The sequence below is a fragment of the Uranotaenia lowii genome, chromosome 1 (genome assembly GCF_029784155.1).
Source record: "Uranotaenia lowii strain MFRU-FL chromosome 1, ASM2978415v1, whole genome shotgun sequence".
NCBI lineage: Eukaryota > Metazoa > Arthropoda > Insecta > Diptera > Culicidae > Uranotaenia > Uranotaenia lowii.
In genome coordinates this window covers 96,495,973-96,516,211 of record NC_073691.1, presented here as the reverse complement: position 1 = coordinate 96,516,211, position 20,239 = coordinate 96,495,973, and the positions used below count along the sequence as shown (strand labels likewise).

Genomic DNA, 20,239 nt, shown 5'->3' with positions numbered 1-20,239 from the left:
TGCTCACTGCTAGGAGGAAAAATGACAAGATTAGTTGAAGAACTGAACTTGCCGGAAGAAACTATAAATGGAGGAATTCGTACTGCAGATGGAACAAAACATGCCGTGAAGGGTTTCGTAAGACTGCCTATTGAATACAATAATCGGAAAAGCAATTTACCTCTTTTGATTATACCAAGCATTCCTGATTGTATAATTCTCGGAATGAATTTTTGGGAAAAGTTTGGAGTTAAAGCCATTTGCTGCATGGCCGAACATATAGTTGACAGCAAAAACGACGAACCAATGAAGCAACTGTCGCCTGAAGAGAAAGTGCAACTAGATGCCGTGATATCAAAATTTCCAGTGGCAACAGAAGGGCATTTAGGAAGAACCACTTTATATGTCCACAAGATTGATGTGGGAGGAGCAATACCACGAAAACAACGCTACTACACGATGTCACCATACGTTCTAGATGAAATCAATAAAGAAATTGACAGAATGCTTTCGTTAGATGTTATAGAAGAGGCACAATTCTCTCCGTGGAACAATCCTCTGGTGGCGGTAAAGAAGAAAACCGGGAACTACAGGGTATGCCTGGACGCTCGTTACCTTAATTCTATTATGGTTAATGAAGGGTACCCCATACCGCAGATCTCAGCCATAATCAACAATCTAGGCAATTGCAGTTACATTACCTCAATCGACCTGAAAGATGCGTTCTGGCAGCTACCTCTAGAAAAAAGTTCTCGTCCGCTGACTGCCTTTACTGTACCTCAACGGGGACATTATCAGTTCAAAGTTGTTCCTTTTGGACTATGCACAGCGAGTCAGGCATTATCGAGGGTAATGACACACCTTTTTGCAGATCTGGAACCACAAGTATTTTGTTATCTGGACGATATCATAATATGCTCCCAAACGTTCGAAGAACATCTTCAGTTACTAACCGAGGTATCAAACCGTTTAAAAAGGGCAAATTTGACCATTTCAAAAGAAAAGTCCAAGTTTTGTAGAGCTGAATTAAAATACCTTGGCTTCGTCCTGAACGAGAAAGGATGGAACGTAGATCCAGAGAAAATCAGCTGCATTATAAGTTTTCCAACCCCCACAACAAGAAAAGAACTACAACGTTTCCTTGGCTTAAGCAACTGGTATCGCCGTTTTATTGAGAACTTCTCGGAAATAGCAGCACCGTTAACTGAGCTCACCAAAACTAAGGCAAAATTTAGATGGAACACTGGAGCGGAGCAAGCATTCGAAAAACTGAAAAAAGCCCTTACTTCTGCACCTGTCTTAGCAATGCCAAACTATAACAAGCCGTTTGCGATAGCCTGTGATGCAAGTGATATTGCAATAGGAGCGGTCCTTACGCAGGAGTTCGAGGGACAAGAGCACCCGATTCGTTACTTTTCTCAAAAACTGTCGTCATCGGAACGTAAATATTCGGTAACAGAAAGAGAATGTTTAGCCGTTATTAGAGCCATTGAAAAGTTCAGAGGGTTCATAGAGGGGATTAAGTTCACAGTGTATTGTGATCATGCAGCACTAAGTTATCTTAGGTCCCTGAAGAATCCTACCGCACTCATGAGTCGTTGGCTACTCCGCTTGAACGCGTTTGATTTCAACATCAAATACCGCAAAGGTACAGTGAACGTCGTCCCCGATGCACTATCCAGAATTGTTCCAGATAGCGTTCTGGCAGTAACAACAGAAGCAGATTCCTGGTACACGCGGTTGAAGGAACAGGTAAAGCAAAACACAAGCGATTTTCCGGACTTCAAGCTGATCGACAAAGAGTTATACAAAAACTGCAAGTGCAAAGATGAGTTGGGAACGGTTACGCATAGATGGAAGAAAATTGTCCCGAAGAACGAGCGGTTGGATATGATCAGGAGGTTCCATGACTCGACATCGTCAGCGCACTTGGGTCTCATGAAAACTCTCCACAAAATACAGACCTTCTACTACTGGCCTAAAATGGCTGAGGATGTAGCAGCATACATCAGGACATGCGATATTTGTAAGGCGTGCAAAGCATCAAACACTGCGATGATGCCAACCATGGGAGCGGCGAAACCTGCCCGACTTCCTTGGGAATTAATCTCGGTCGATTTTGTCGGCCCCTTAACCAGATCAAAAGCAGGAAACACAGTGATGTTGGTCGTAGTAGACTGGGTGACCAAGTACATAATAGTCCATCCCATGCGCGCGGCAGACTCGGTCAAGATGGTGGACTTTTTGGAAAAGCAGGTATTCCTGAAGTTCTCGAGGCCACGAATCATCTTATCGGACAACGGGAAACAATTTTTGTCGTCAGCGTTTAAAGCTCTGTTGGCAAAACATCACATCACACACATGACAACAGCTTACTACTGTCCGATGGTGAACAATGCTGAGCGGGTTAACCGGGTGCTCATAACTTGCATCAGGGCGTTAATCGAAGAAGACCATCGGGACTGGGACGCCAACCTAGCGGCCATCACTGCAGCTATAAATAGCGCTAAACATGAAGTTACGGGAATAAGTCCTCACCATGCAAATTTTGGTAGAGACCTAGTGCTTCACACGGATCTGTACACACAACAGGCAATCAATACACCGAAAGATCCCAAAGTAGCTCAAGAAGTACGTTTGTCATCAATCCGTCGTATACACGAATTCATCCAGCAACGTATTAAAAACAACCACACAAAATCAAAGCAACGATACGACGTCAATAAGAAACCAGCTACATTTCTTGTGGGTGACTTGGTGTGGCGTCGCAACTTTACCCTCTCATCGAAGGCGGACCACATCAATAGAAAATTGGACCCCAAATTTGTACCGGCGATGGTTAGGAAAATTCTGGGCACCAACCTTTACGAATTGGAAGATGTCCAATCAGGAAAGCAGGGTCGGTATCATGCTAAAGACATGAAAGCCGACTAGTACGAATTCAAGCTATGTAAGCAGTTGCTGACAACACACACACACAAAACACGACATTGAGACGGCTGATGGACCTACATACACACATTGAAACCTCGCCTCCAATCCTATCGGATCACAACAACACGTTCCTGACGCCGAACCAGCGTTGAATTGCGCTTGGGATATTGGAATGCCGGAAATCCTGGAAAGTACAGTAGCTCCAAACACCACGTCGCTGCAGTCAAAGGGATTGTCAGGACAACCTCAAAAACCCCGCGGGTTATAGTTTTGCGCAGAAGTTGTGCGGAGTAGACATTATGACGGCCGCTACTACCATATCGACTCTCTGCCGCAAACTACCGATACCGCCATGTTCCACCTATGACACAGACGAACCACCGACTGTGTACCACTACGCTCAAGGCGCTTAAAACACCGTTAGCCGATCGGGAGAAATCGTGCCACCATCGAGGGCAGTTAGCAGAGTCGTCGATCGCTATCTCCTCGAAAGATCACAGCTATGACGACAGGCTAGGCCTGTGAACAACTGCGCTATCGCCGAAAACACCGTAGCCGAGCGGGACAAATCGAGCCATCGTCAAGCGCAGCGAGCAACAAAACCTCTCATTACCTCCTCGCTTGACGACTATTTAGCTATGTCCATAACCATGGGGAATCAACAATGAAGGACGATCTTCATCAAAATACGCACTGCGGAAACCTACATCCAGAACGCCTAACATGACACTTAACCGGATTTGAGCAACTGAGAGCGTCTCCGCAGAATGGGTGAGGCCTGCCCGTCGCGGGAATACGCAAATATCGCTGCCAAACATCTCAACGAGAGTCAACGCAGCACGGAAACTTAAGACAACGTAGGAGAAATCCGGAAGCAGAAGGTGGAGGCAGAAGCAACTGGGACAGGCTCCTCAATAAAAGGAGGTCAAAATTCGGACAACACATTCCACAGTACCAATCAAGTCCACTACGGCGACACTTCGCCAAGCATCGTCGTTGAGTCTCAACGGTGCACAGTTGTGAACTCATCGGCCACCGATTTCGACAACAATGCGCCACCATATGCCTTTTGCAGGCAAGCCGTTAGTCAGGGCGAGAGAAACTGACCGTGTTCATGCATTTAGCAAACACGCCGTTACTGGGACGTGACAAACCAGCAAAACGCTTCTTGGAGCGTATAACCGTTAGTCAGGGCGAGAGAAACTGACCGTGGAAAGGTCTGGCGCCGCCACGCCGTTACTGGACCGTGACAAACCAGCCAATACCCGAAACCCAAACAAACCGTTTGCCGATCGGGATAAATCGAGCCTCGGTGAACAACAAATCACGACCTAAACACCAGCAAACCAGCTATGAGCTACACCAGCTACCAAGAGAACCACTCCACCAACACACAGTCATGGAACCAAACAACGAACCACACTTAACTGGAATGGTGTCGCTAGCATACTAGGTGAAGCCAGTGTCGAACAATATGCTGAACTTATCATAACTTTAAGGATAGTGGCATAAACGGGGTCGCCAAGAAAACCCTCCATTCAAAAGCAACGCGATTTGGAGGCGCGGTAAAACCTCCATTCGGGCTCTTGGCGATCAGGGAACTAAATTCTCCCTTTCCACGGATTTGCTGCTTTTCCTTCCTTACTTTTATCACCATAGTTTTAACCTCTTTTTTAATTTTTTAATTTGTTCAACGTTTTGTGTTTTTGAGCAAATGTTTTAAGTTAAGCTACTGTGTTGTGTTCGTAACCGTAGCGGAGGCGGGAATTTAGAAGCTGGTATAGGAACGATTCAGAGACACTTTGCCAAGACTCGTTGGCGTTCGGTCAAATCTTCCAGAAATCGCTGGAGTTAAGTATTGGATTTGTGGCTTTAGAATTTTGATCTGGCAAGCATTGTTGCGGCTTGCGGAGTACCGTGGTTGCCTTAGGGTGACCAGACCGACGTCTCTGATCGTTGCCTAGAAAGAGGTTTTTGAATTTTTCATGAATCGGCTGTCTCCGATTCATGAAAAATTCTTCCGTTGCGGTAGTGTATGTAGCATTATAATTAAGTTCGTGTAGCTATTTATTTCTGAGTGTGTCCTACCATTAGGGTTATCAAAAACCAAAGAATGAGTGTTTAGAGTTTAGAGTGTATACGTCAAACGCACACGCGGGACAAAAACGTAAACAAGGAGAAACGAAAAGAAAACAGCATCGTCGAAAACGTTTCAGCAGTTGTGTTCGCCATTGCATTTCGCGATAGTTTCGTCGGCAAAAGCATCCCGTCATTCGTCTGAATCGTGGAACCGGAGCCATCAGAGAACGAGCGCTTTAGCGGTATCGCTTAAAGGTGAGACTAGGCTGAAATTATTTTGAGGAACAGCAAAATACATTGGTATTTACAAAACAGATAGCCAAGGTACACGGTTCAATCGCGACAACAACATCCAAGTGGATCAAGGAGCAAGCCGAGTAAAACCGAAGGTAAAAACAGAAATATTTCCCCAAATGGTCATTTCAAGCAAGTTGCTTTCACCATAGATCACCGCAGCGTCAAGAGCGAGTAATAGAAGGCGAAAAGAAAAAACGCAGCAACAGCAAACACAACAAAAGGGTGAGTGAACCATTTTATTGATCCATATGCCAACCAGTTCCGTCATGCATAAAACTTTGTAGAGCCCAGTGCGAAGGCCAGCGGCATCCGAGAAGACCATTCGACAGACGGTCGGAACGATAAATTGTGCAGGAAAGACGGCCCCAATCGGGTGAGTGGTTTATTGATTGTGCGGGAGAAAGCAATGCTAATAGGTGATTCATGATCGACAGGGTCGTTTTTGGAGGACTAAATTCTCTTTTTTCGGGACTCGTTTTTGTGCCACTTCTGGCTTTTTCGAGTCTCGTTTTTGAGAACGGAATTCCCGACGCCGTGAGATTCCAACGATTTGGATCCAGCCGGAAGCAGTCTACGGAGGTGCTCCGGGCAGTGGTGCGTGCCCGTGGAGCCGAGCAACCAGCCAGTGTTGCCAGATATTCCCGTGATCATCAGCTGTGATAAACCTGTGTCGTCCGATAGCTGTGATATGACTGTTGTGCGTTTGGGATGTAAAGTTTGTGAACTATGGTAGGAAACGGGCCCGTGAGTAGTTATTATGTAAGCTAGCTTAAGTTTTTAAAATGTCGTGTGTAAGTAAATAATTATAATTGCTACAGATTTGGGTTTTGAGTGTTTGTGTTTTGGGTAAAAGTTAGCCGAGCAGCACACACTGAAAGTCAGTGGTGCTCAACCTGTTTCAAGCTGATTACTTAACAGACATTTGGGAACATTGAAGTCAGTTAAGAAAATATTGGTTTGTAATGATGTTAGTATATGGTCTAGCTGACTGGAATATGAATCATTCGTCCAGGTTTTTTGAAAACTTGCATTAGCAGACTATCATCCCATAACTGGTCGGGATTCGACCAGACCGAACTGAACGTCATAAACTTGATTTCGAGAAAATCGAGTTCGAAGTTCACAGCCCTACCAATTGATACCATTATTTTTTTTATTTATTTATTTATTTAGTCTTTGCAGACATTTAGAGATGTTTACACATTACAAAAAGATACTATCTTATTCTACTTTTAAACACAGCCTTAGAAATATTAATATCAAAGTTACTAACTATTTCATTGAAACGAGCACAACATGTATCCAAAGGGTTGTTTTGTCCGTATTGGGTTCGTCTGGTAGTAAGTCTGAGGAACTCCTGCGTCCGAGTAGATCTTACAGGAGCGTTAAACGGAAGTAATGACAACAATTCTGGGCAGTCCACATTATTCTGTAGAATATCAAAGACAAAGAGCCGTTGTAGAAGAATGCGCCTTGATGCCAGCGTCGGTAGACTCAGCAACAAACAGCGCTGTTCGTAAGGCGGGAGGTTCAAGGCGTCGTTCCATGGTATCTGGCGCAGAGCGCATCTGAGGAAGCATCGTTGTACTCTTTCGATCCGGTTTGCCTGTACAACCTGGTATGGAGCCCAGATTTGTACTCCGTATTCGACAATGCTGCGTACAAGAGCTTGGTGTCCAAAATTATGCCAAGGTCCTTGACGATAGAATTGCGGCTTAAAGTAGTCGATGACATTTTGTACTCGAAGTTCAAAGGTTGACGTTTACGAGTGAAAGATATGACACTACATTTGGAAATATTAGGAGCCATACCATTCTGATGACACCACGTTTGAATTGAATCGATGTCCTTTTGGAGAGCACAGCAGTCAACTAGTGAAGCTATGGTACGAAAAATCTTCAGATCGTCGGCGTACAGCAACTTATCCGATTCAATGACAGCGCATAGATCGTTGATAAAAAGAACGAAAATCAAAGGTCCCAGATGACTTCCTTGTGGAACTCCAGAAGTGATTCGAGAAGGCGTCGAGTTCACGTTGTTTAGTCGTACGTAAGCTGTCCGGTCTACGAGATAAGAGTTGATCCATTTGCAAAGCCAATCAGGTAGTCCTATCCGACGCATTTTTTCGATGACAAATTTGTGCGGTACTCTATCAAAAGCCTTGCTCAAGTCTACATAAACTGCATCGACTTGTTGACGTTTATCCAGCCTAGTAACCAACTTCGAAACGTACGTCATAAGATTGGTGGTCGTAGATCTACGTTTCATGAATCCGTGTTGATCTTCAGAAATACAGTGGTGCACCGATTGATAAATTACGTCATAAACGAGGCTCTCGAATACCTTAGGCATCAGCTTAGAATCGGATTCCCTCGGTAGTTTTCCACTCGATGCGCGTCGCCGGATTTGAGGATTGGAGTGATCGATGCGATTTTCCATGCGGTGGGAAAAGTACCTTCCGTTAACGATTGGTTAAAGATGATCGATATTGGTACGGATAACGGATCGGCGCATTTCTTAACCAGAATTGGAGGAATGCCATCTGGTTCAGGTCCTTTTGTTTCATCTAACGAAGACAGCTTCCGGAAGACGTCGTTCGAGGAGAAATTCAGCAGAGGAAGGTTGAAGTCACGATTCGGCAAGCTACTTAGGTATGATTCGCATAAAGGTGGTGTGTTAGTGCTAAGAACACTCTGAAAGAATGTCGAGAATTGCATTGCAACAGCATTTGGCGTTTCGGCAGTTTCATCGTCGTATGTGATCACTTGAGGTATACTATGAGCAACCTTTCTTTGTCGAACGTATGACCAAAACGATAAGGGGTCGGTGCGAACGTTATCCTGAATGCGATTGATGTAGTCACAGAAACTTGTCACGTGTAATGTGTTGTAGGCGCTCTCTAAGTCACGTACCTCAAGAGACACGGTCATATCATGGCCGTTGCGGAACCTTTTTCTCGCTTTCCTCAAACGATTGCGAAGGTTACGAAGTTTGGGGTTTAGCCAAGGTTGACTTACTCCAATACGTGAACGCCGTTTTTTAACAGGAACAATAGTTTGGAATAGTTCATGCAATTTTCCATAAAAAGCTTCTACCACATGATCGATTGAACCATATAAAACTTGGCCAATCAACAGCAGCTAAAGACTCATTCAGAGAGTCGAAATCGCATCGTCTGAAGTCGAAAACCAATTCGTCCAGCATTGGTGGTGGCAGTACATCTTCAAACATAAACATCATAAAAACAGGAGGATGATGTAAGTCGACAGTCGACAGTAGAGGCCTCGGAGGAACGGAGATATCTATGTTGACTATGATCTATTTCATCAGATATCTTATTTAATCATTTTACCATCACATTTAGACTCTTATAAAGCCATCGAGGTTATACTGGTTGATTTCTGATTACACATTAAGCAGAAAACTGAACTTTAAAAGCATTATATTTGCACCCAGTTCACTCTGGTCGAACAAAAATGTTTAAAAATTGTCATGCACTTTCATTTGACTGGGCAATTTGTTCTAAACGTAGGAGCCTACTTATAGGCGCTTTACGAGCAGCACCTAACGAGTATGGCTGATGCTTGAAAAATGTTTTTGTTTTTCGTTGAACCAGAGTGAACCGAGCCATACAAATTTCGCACTCTTGAAAAGCGGAATATCTATGATTTTAACTTACCGGTTGCGTTCTGAACGACAGTAAGCAATAAAATAAAACATCCTTTATCGTTAAATGTTAAAAACCTCACCATTCCCTTAAGTAAATTGGAAAACAAAACTCAAGGGATTCGGTTCAGTCTGGCTGAACGAGATTTAAATAAATGTTAACAATCCGCAACATCAAGTTTTTAGCCACAGGAACGTTTTTTATCATTTAATTTATGAGATATTAGTTCTTGAAGGACTGTTTTGAATTGAAAAAACCAACACACATAAGCTTATTTCGCACAAAATCAGTTTCATGACCAAAACATGCCTTTCTTCTTCACTTCAAAGCTGACTCTCAGTTCACTTTGGCGCAACGCATTTTTGCCAATTCCAATGTCTGCAATTTTGAAATTTTCTAATAAAATCTGTAAAAATAGGAAAAATGTTCTGATTCTCATTGGGTAGGAAGTTTATCATGTTTCGCATCCGCTGCAATAGATAACTACATTTTTTTTTCAAATTGGTGTTCAGTTCGGTCTGGTCGAATCGCGACCAACTAATAATGCAATAATTGTTAATATGAGACGCGAATGCCACAAGGTGGTAAACTGCCATAAATAAACCAAAAAAAAAATTGTTAAAAGAGCTGATTAAATGTTTTGAAAAAAAAAAATAGGTTTTCGTACAATTTGGTAGACCATTTTTGAAATTAAAATGTTTTGAAATAAGGTTTTATTTTCAAAATTTTTGTTGAGAGATGAACTTAATATTTCAGGTATAAAATTTGGGTTTTATAGGAAACTAGCTGATTTTACCCGGCCTTACTCGGGTTCACATAAAATATAAATCGAAATGAGTCGTTTGACTTTTTGAAATTTTGAAAGCTTTTTGTTCATCATTATAATAAAAATTGGACCATGTTTGGCCATGTGAGCTTTGTAAGTTTTGTTAGTCTTCTTAAAGTTTTATTTGGGATTATTAGCAAAGTTTGTCGTTTTCATATTATTAAAAAACTAATAGTTTTTAGGTTTGCTAATAGAAATTTGAAAAAAATTCCCTTGGATGCTTATCCATTCTATCCATTCTAAAACATTTCAATCTAAGGTTGCCAGGTTGAATTAAAATTTGAGGTAAGTCCGGTCTGGCCCGGTTTCCCGGATTTTATTGCAAAAAGACCGGATTTTGCCCGGATTTATTTACATCATTTTTAAAACGTAACATAAACTGAAATTTTATAATTATTATAATTTTTCATTTTTACGTTCAAAAAGAAGTTTTAAATGGCAAATTTTAGAAATAATCATGACCCGTGTTTGGAAGCTTGATATACAATTTAAAATCTGCTGATGTGGTTTGTTGAAAAAAAAATATTGAAAGTATATTTTTCGTTATTTTTACTGAATAATTCCGCGGTTTTGACCAAGTTTGTCCGGATATTGCCAGGGTATCGGGTTGAACATTTTGAAATCAAATGCTGGATTTGGCCAGGTTTTTTGATAAAATTGGCTGGATTTGTCCGGTCCCGATACGGCAATTCTAGCTTACACCCAAAATTTTTTGGGAAGCTTGAATTGAATTAATTTTTTTTTAAATTATACCATTTTTTTATCTTTTTCATGGGTTATTTTATCCCATGTATTTAGATTGTAAACAAATGTTAACGACCTCTTTTCAAGATCTCCCATAGAATGGAAAACCCATTAAAGTTTTATTTTGTACTTACAAATTTCCAAATAAATTTCCGCTGAAACCTCTGCAAGTTTTCAATGTGCTTTTTAAAATTTCTTATTATTGGATGGTAGAATTGAACACATCGATGATCAATAATAACTTAAAATTTTAAAATTTACAAATGAAATTGAATTGTACAAAACTAAAAACTTCAGATTAAATTACTAAAAGTCTCTTGCGTTGGATTTCGTTTTAATTTTTTGCATAAAATGAACGTTTAATTGTTTAATTCCTATTGTAAATTAAATTCCTACACGGCAATCAAAGTGTTGAAATCGCAGCCTTGAACCTACAACCCTCAGTTTTAATAATTGTTTCCCTATGAGGACTTCCAAAATCATGAAAATGGATGGTTCCTAAAAGCTGGAACATTAGTTTTCAGTCCAAATAGTTATTCAACTGAAGAAAACAATTCATAATGAACATAAATTAATGTATCCAGTACTTTACACATTACATATTCTAGTAGATTCTCAGCTACTGCTCTCAATATATTCCTTACAGGCGAGTAGTTTTTTTTTATCCTAAATGAAGGCTCATTATTGCAATCAAATGCCTCGCACCGGTACCACGTGCTTTGAACAGTAGAAGGAAAAACACCCGCCAAAATTTCTCCTTTCAAATTTTTTATACTCAGCAAGCTTTGCTGTGCTTTCCAGTACACGTGAACTTTGGATGGTCGTTTCTAATGCCTGGCCCATGGTGATGGTGAAAACAATCCCACCAAAGGAAACGAAAATCGGTTGACAAATGGGTGCCATGACTTTTGGTTCGTGGGAATAAAAACGTAAGTTGTATGGGAGGGTCCCTTTTCTTAGGCGGGAGGGGCCCAAAAGTATTACTTCGACCTTTCTCATGTCCGTTTACATCACTGTACCAAGTTTCAAGCTGATCGGTTATGCGGTGTGGATTTGTATAAGGTGCATATATATATACAAACATATATAGCCCAACTCATCTTTATATATTAGATTGAATTGATGAACGCTGTGAACGGGAGCCACCATGATGAAAATAAACGGCTACCATAATGAAAATTATTATTTTCAAAGTCGTAAAGTGGTGCTATCTGATGTCGGTATTGCCTAGCTCTTTCGTAGTTTTGCGAAGAATAAAATTGGAGTGTCCTGTCTGTTTGTGTTAAAAATTGCTGTTGGTGTTAAAAAAATTTTCGGGCAACCAACATTTTTTTTAAATAAATATTTTTAAAATTCAGGTATAGTATATGCTAAAATGCACCAAAATGCAAATCAAATTCGTCATTCAAATTTCGTGTCCATATGCTGAAATATGATTGGTTTGCAACACCAGTTTTTTAATTTCAAAATGTTATCCATCCAAACTTATTTTTTTACGATTTCAGCTGGAGAATTATTTTGTAGTATTTTTTACCCCCAAATGTATGCAAAACCCTTATGCTTTTTCTTCAAAATCACTTTTGACAGAAAAATGTTAAATTTTATTCGAACAAAACATATTTTTTTACGATTTTTCAAAATCACTTTTGACAGAAAATGTAAATTTTATTCGAACAAAACTAAAAATTACTGCAATTAATGCTTTATGCGTTATGACATCACAAATATTTCAAAAACTATAAATTTTCAAATGTTTTCATTTGATTTTTCACTAGAAAAAAAAAACAAAGTTTATTGCAACTTACCCCTTTTTCTTAGTAGGGTGGAAATCGCATGGTTTTGTAAATTTAAAAAAATACTAGTGAAACCATTTAGTTTTAAGAAGCCATCGAAGTTGAAAAGTGTTGCATGATACCCCAGTTGATTATGCATTTTATTTAAAAAAAAAAAGATAGATTATTTGTAGATGTCTTGATACTGTAATCATAACAATTATTCTCGGTTTTCTTCAATTTCCGAATTTTAATTAAGATGCAATTTTACAAAACCCAAACATTTCTCGTGAACCGGTGTATGTTTTCAGGGTTCAGCTGGTTTCTCAATCTTGAATTAAGCTTAAAAGTACTGCATACATTCAGGGGTACAAAGTCTTATCATTTTTCTTTCCTCCGAACTAAATTACAATAACTGATTTTTGGTGTAAATTGCCAAAACAATTGCTTTTCAAACACGCTTACGGTAATTGGATCATTTCAATGAGTGGAGAGTTTCGTTATGTCTTACTTAAAAAAAATGGGTTTATTGCAGGTTTTATCAGGCATATAAAGCTTTCAACCTTTCAAGTAGGTTTTTTCGACAACCCTCAAGAAGCTGTTGTAATAAAAAAAATGTTACTTTGGAGAGCCGAAACTGATATCTTTTAAAAATCAAAGAATTTTTTGCCCCTGAATGTATACTTTACCTTATTTATTGTTTTCTCGAATAAAAAGCTAAAATTTCATAAAAACTGTTATTTCATATATTCTTTTGACTTTAACTTCAGTCCAACTGAAACTTTAAGAACATAGTTCAAAAGTCAACGCTTTTTTTGTTTCATTTATTGCGGAAAAAAGTATTTCGCAAACAATTTTAAAAATAAATGTACATGACTTTGGAATTCTTAAAAAAAAAAAACACCCCGGCAATTTGTGTAATGGCTGTGAAAAGACTATAAAGCTTTCGTTTTAAATTAAATTTAACTTAAAGGAATCAGATATTTAAATTTGATTTCAACACACCACACTACAGACTGACTGGAGAATCCAAGCGAACTTCCATTTACCGCATCGTTAAATGGGGAAAAATGGATTTCCACTCGCTAGCCTCTCCGAACTCATCCTGCCCTACCGGATCCGATCCCTGAATTTGCTTTTAACATCCATTTATAACTCGCTAGTGAACGAACCGAAATACCAAACTATGACTTTTTATCCTCTCCATCTTTCCATCCATATATGCCAAGCTAGCTGGTGGAGCCAGTTCATTCCAGGATACGTTGGCACAAAATCACACTTTCTCGGCAGCTTTCTAATAAATTATTGGGGCGTTATTTTACCAATAAATGTAAGATTGCAAAGCAGATTACCGTTGAAATAAATAGGAACTACACGGAACTGGTAAATGATCACCAGTCACCAGTCTTTTGTAAAAGTGTTTTACTATCCGATTTTTTTTTCTTTTTTTTTTGGCATGAACTTCATGCAATTCTATGAATGGAATTATTTTTTTCCTGTGACTAATGTTTGTACAATTTCGAGGTTACAGCTGCAGGTTACTTATTGCCCTAGATTATCCTAGCCAGCATCCCGATTTCTTCCGAGGGTGGATGGGTGGAGGCATCATTTTTTACGACCGTTAGATACTAGGTACGTGGGTATGATTGGATCAACATGAACAAGCAACATCATCCCGGGCAACTGGCCCTAGAGCAACAAACTTTTGCACGCACACATTTCCTTATGGGCACCACGACTCATATAAAATAGACTAATAGCGTGTCCTGTGCTTTCACCCGAGCTCTGTTGTGGTATCGAAGCGAATAAATATGCTCTGGGAAATTTCAGTCAAACAAAAAGTCAAAAACTCTATGTAATTATTGCTGTTATGATCAAAGGTTGGCGTGCTATTACGAAAAAAATAAAAACCCACATTTGATTCTTGATTTCAGACGCAAATTATTAATTCTACGATATCACTTTCTATTCTTCCAAACCGACCAACGTTAACGTGAATATTACAAAATTAACTTTGATAAAACCGATTCCCCTTAATCCAGGATGAGAAACGATGCGAAAATATATTTCATTCTATATAAATTACTACCTACATTTGTTACGGTGGACAGTAATTTTTTAGACTTCATTTTCTGCTCCACTTCGTCACGTTTTCCGTAAAGTGTGTCCGCGTGGCTGCCCGGGAAAGTGCAACATCCGGTTGGGGCGGAATTTTACGGAAAATTTGCTTACATCATGCAAAATGCCTTCTTCATAAATTCATTCACGTACTGCTGCGAGGAACGTGGCTTTACTTGCCATTTTACTTACTATGTACTAGGACTATGAATTTATTTTTTCCAGACACCTTCCATTCTGCTATTTAATCCGTTTGAAGATGGAACGAAAAAGCCACGGTTCTCGGAGTTACTTATCTGGAGGAAGAACAAACGTTAATATGATGATCGATCACGAGATTTGCAAAAATTTAAGTTAATCATTTATGATGTGTAGCCAGCCCATCGATGCGAATGTGCCTGATTTTTCAAGACTTGCCTGATTTTTCAAGATTTGCCCGATTTTTGATGGTCCATTCTGAAAAACATATCATATTTTCGCCCAACAATCACCAATTGCATAATGTTCTAAATAATAAGTATAGAAACGGAGTGAATGATTAATTTGTGTTCCAAAGTCAGCAACTACGGCAATAAAAATTAGCGTGCAGCAATCCAAGTGGAAAAAAAGTTTGGCTGTCAATTTTAAAACTATGGTTGCCAGATGATTTTATTGAATTACAATTTAAAAAAAGTGGACAAAATGAGTACCCCAGATTTGGATGTATTTACAGATAACATTGCAAGAGACAATTCCAAATATTCAATATCATTTTTTAATAGACTATTTTGTTAAGTTCATAATTCAACCTGTGAGGACTGATAAAGTATTTGATTGTATTAATTTGTTTAATATGGTGCGTTGCGAAGTTATTTGGTGCGGGAATACTTCCAAATATCCCGGAAAATCTTTCCACAGTTTTCCAACACAGGAGGCATCGTAAATATTGGAAAATGAAAAAATAACATTTTTTTTTTGGAAAAAAGTTCTTAATATTTTCTTATAGATTTCAGAAATGGGTCGAAGCATGTCGTTCCGAAGAAGGCTCTCGTATATTTGCTGTGAATGGTACAAAAGGCTTTAAATCTAAAAAATATATGTTCAGAACATTTTGAAACAAGTTCCTTCCAAAACTCAAGTAGGATTTTTAAATGGTAGGTTCAAGTTTCCCATAAAAAATATCAAGTATAAAACTAATCCTCTCATTTTATCTCAATGGTTTCATTAGAGACTTTTCCCTGGAGCTTTTCCAATATCTGGGTTTCAAAAAGAGGTCATTGATAAAAGTCAGATCGATGTTCTAGAGCTTGAGGATAGTAACGAATTTTTAGAAGTTGAATTCTTGGAATCTGATCAAGATTCCATAACCATGTGCGTATCATCTCAGGAGTCTATTTAGTTTCTTCCAGAATTTGTACCAAAATCATCTGAAGAATCAGTTAACTTTCCTCAAGAAGATCAACATTTCCATGAAGAATATTTCCTTGAATTCCTGAAAACTAATGAAGATGCTTATGAAGAACCTGAGAAAAGTGGTGATGATGGAGTTGTTGTAGAAGCACGGCAACAGTTGGGTCCTGAATGTGACAATAATAACGTGTATTGGAAATATCACGACACCACTTATCAAGATCCTAATGATGTAATAAAGCTTCGGGAATATTCGGGAGAGGGACCACCTCGAATTAAACGAAATACATTGACAAACCCTTTTGCGCTGGTATTGCAGATCATCCAGGCATATAGCTCGGTTCTTACATGCATTTGAGTTTTCTATTTAATCGACGTTTCTGGTAAGTTTAGATGATAAACTTGTCAGAGACATCAATTTCTTAGTTTCATGTTGTTCCAGTATATTCTTCCGGCACACATCGTTTGGATTAGAAAGTTCCCTAAACAGCCATTGAAGTTGAATACAATAGTGATAAAGATGATAATTCAATGTTTACCTTGGCTGATCAACGATTATTTTCGCCGGTTCTTAAAGTTTGTTCTTCGTAGATTCGAGAACTCGACTTTCAAGCAGCACAAAGCTAAGAGGGCAATCAGTATCTTTTCGATTCCTCGATTCGGCTTGTTTGAGCGGGTAAAATCAGCTTTTTCGGATCGGGACCAATATTTCGTCAAAACCGGACGCGATAGTAGAAAAAACTCAGAAGACAGAACACAAGCTTTGAGCACGTCGTACTATTTTGCGATCACAAATGCGTGATAAAAACAAAAACAAACCGATGCCAGATTCAACCGGGATGCCAGAATCAAAGTGGTTTGAGTTGTTTTTTACCATGTAGCTATTTTTTTCTCAACAGATCCATCACGCAGCAGAAATTTATTAGAAATGATAGTTTTTCAAATGTTCTGAGTGTTCAATCGTTCTCAAAGCTTTATACCTAAACCAACAAATGGGGATTTACTTGGCGAGGCACAGAGAACGTTCAGTTACAAAAATCATTTGAAAATTAGAATCTCTATTATTACAGTTCCAAAAAGTCCATAAAGGTAAATTTGCAAACAACTGCTGAATCACATATCAAATATTTGAATACGCTATATTCCGTCAGTTAAATGTGTGATAGCTGCAATCGCTGGTCAATCTTTGAAAGGAAATACAACGGTGATCAAAAAAGGTACTCAGCTCAATCATTTTATGTTAGCCTGATTTATCCTGATTTTTATTTTCAAGCTCCCCGAATTTCGTGAAAAAGTGTTAGCAACACTGCACAGGAGAACAGCAATTTGGGTGAACGAACATGCTTTAAGAATCGATTTTGCACAGTTTGCGTCGGGCTGTCCTCGGAATCGAGTCGTTTTTTTTGTTCCGCTGCTGCCCTGTGTTATTTGAAGTGAGGGCAAGGTCTGATGTGATGTGGGCAGTTAATATTTAAAATGTTTGAATTTGAGAATAATTAGTGTTTGGTTGCTTGTGTGCTGTGAATTGTTTGAGTTCGTAGAGATTGTGACCGGTTTGCTTGAAATTCAACGGTGATTCGGCAAACCAGCGAATCAGGTGGAATTTGTGCAGATCTTCGTTTAAAAGAAGTGATAATTAGATGAGTACCTAACAGATTTTTTTCGAAATCATGCAAAGTGGTGGCGTTCCCAAGCTGAAGGAAGATGCAAAACACGTGCTGTAAAGGCGTTATTCCGGCACTCATACATTTGGAGCGGGTTTGATGGAAACCCGCATACTAAAAAACCATATCTCAAACAGTTTAAACCATACATCTACGGCTTCAGAAAAAGTGATTGTATCTGTAAACGTAGCTGTTCTTCTAAACTTTACTTCGCAAACGATAAGAACGAAATATGAACGTTCGCGTGAAAACGTGACGTTATCTGGAAAGGTTATAGAATGATATGGACGATTTCCTTTAATTTTTCTTTAATAGTAAAATCGAATTCGAACCGTTACACAAACCGTTCATCCCTTCTGTCAAAAATGAACGAAACCCCGGTCAGAGATGCCAGATGATTTTGTACAAAAATAAGTACACATTTATGGAAATATTTTTTTATATATTTCGATACGATAGAGTCGTTTTAGTTTCAACGACAATAATATTGTCACGAAATTTCGATATTCATCTGGAAAGGCTTAAGTTTGAACATTTATACACTTGGAATTTTAATATAAGAAAGAGTTTTGATTGAATCTCTTTCGTTGGATTTAACTTATTAGAACAAAGTCACCAAGCCTTCTCGATTTCATTGCTTCATGTAAATAATATCTAATTCGATGGCGATCGTTAAAAATTAACAAAAAAAATCGATGACGATTGTGACGAGATAAGTACAAATTCAAAAGATCAACCGAACTGGCATCATTGGTTGGTGAAGCGGCGCAATCTTTGCTGGTGATGTTGTTGGTGCATTTTTCTCGCATTTATTTTTGTTTACGGCTCTGCTAGTACGGCGGTCGGCGGGTTCTCAAACCGATCCAGGAAACAATTCCGTTCTATCGAAAGCTAACCGGTCTATACGGCGAAAAACAGCGTGATGAATTTTGAGTGAGTCAGCCTCCAGCAGATGGGAGAACGGGATTGTTCCGGTGAACTCATTCTACTCAAACAATCAGGAAATTTCGTAAGTAAAGTAGCTGAAATATTCAAGAAATCGAATGATTGTCTAATGACAAAAACTATTTTCAGTTTCCTCGCACAGGCATCAACCGGGCCATGGTGGACTTTCTGCATCCTGTAGCTACGAGAGCAACCTTAAGCTGTCCCTATGGCTGGGGGAGAATCTTCTGCCAAAATTAGCAAACTTCAGGACATCGACCAGTTTCATTTGTAACCGTTATGTAAGTAATACAAGCTGAATAAATATATTTAATGTTTTAAAATGAATCGATAAAATATAAACATCCGTAAATCCCCAAAAAAAAATTTCTTCTTAGTGTGGGTAAGGGTCGCCAATCATGTACGGTTCTGGATATCGTATGTATAACGTTGGAAGAACGTCAAATTGAATCGTTTTACAACTATTATCGTTACTGTTTAGGTATAATATTACTTTAATAAAAACTATTACAATAACAGTTTGATTGTCTGAATATGTTTTCTATGAGCGGTTTCCAGACGTTATCTCAACTGTTTGCAGAACGGTTCCTCCATATAAAGGTTTTAATGGTTTTTAACAGTTACATAACCTAACGACATATTTAAAATACCATCATTTCGGTATCCACGATTCAGGTAATGAATTTAACAATTTCTGAAATCGTTTGCTAAACGTTCAGGCTACGCTTTATCAAATCGTGTTACGACTGTTTTAGAGAACGTTTGGTTACAATCCTAGTTTATGCGGGAAGAAGAAGTTCACAAATCGATCAAATTCTGACTGGAAACGGAGGACTCGGAAATTTGGTGAATACGTTCTGCATTTATATTTTCTATTGCTTCACTAAAATCTACACAGAAAAACAGATGAAACTTACATTTCATGTAATCCCGTGTTTTATGTATTTGTACGGCGAATTCGTGTAACCAATGAAATAACGAGCTTCTTTATTCCGTGCTATTTATCTTGTTTTCACAATAATTCAATGAATTTTACATGATTTTTATTGTAAATATACTAGTTTTTTGAGTAAACTTAAAAGACGTGTAATGTTTAAAAAAATTTAGAGTGTTGGAACGGAAATTTTCGAGGTGAGAGCGAAAATTCTGAAAATGAACTTCTTACGTTGTAATTTATGCTCAACGCGTCTTGAAAGTGTTGAGATTTACTTGAAACACTTATCAATTCATAAATCCGCGAGAAACTTCGAGTGTATTTTTTGTGATTGTGGATTAAACTTCAGTTCATTAGGCTTATTTCGAAAACACATAAAAAAGCGGTATTAAGGTATGTGTTCTGGTTCCGTTTCCCGCTGCTCAGATTCGGGATGTGAATTTCAGTTATCAAAATTAACAGTGACTTGAATTATTTTGCTCAAGAAGTTGATTACAATGGACATTGCCACTCGAAAGGGATTTCTTTTTCTTGAACTATAACGCATGCCGTTCGGCGTTTTTTTATTGTTAGAAGAAATACTATTATTGTCATCAAAAACGATTCAGATATACAGGTTGTAGCTACAAGATAAACCGTTCACAAACGTTAATCAACAAGGTCTTATGCAAGTGGAAATCAACGAAAGAGAAAATTTATTTCTAGGTTTTAACAATTTTTGCAAATGCGACCAAAATGTTTCTCTACAGAAGGTAAATAAATAAATATATATATATATATGAATAGTGGCGGACATTTTGAAATTGAGGGTTTTGTTTTTGAACAAATCCAGACATTTTCGGAATTTTTTCTTTCTTGTATATATATATATATATATATATATATATATAT

At 38.6% G+C, this 20,239-nt stretch overlaps 1 protein-coding gene and 1 long non-coding RNA gene across 2 annotated transcripts in view; one reads left to right on the top strand and one right to left on the bottom strand.

Moving 5' to 3' along the window:
- The window catches only part of LOC129738441 (uncharacterized), a 198,426-nt gene that overhangs the window by 143,618 nt on the left and 34,569 nt on the right, over positions 1-20,239 (bottom strand). The gene's annotated exons all lie outside the window — the stretch shown is intronic.
- LOC129738443 (uncharacterized) lies at positions 5,111-6,130 on the top strand. The gene is made up of 5 exons (XR_008735515.1): positions 5,111-5,247; positions 5,308-5,381; positions 5,439-5,511; positions 5,574-5,662; positions 5,724-6,130. It is a non-coding gene; the product is annotated as an uncharacterized LOC129738443 (long non-coding RNA).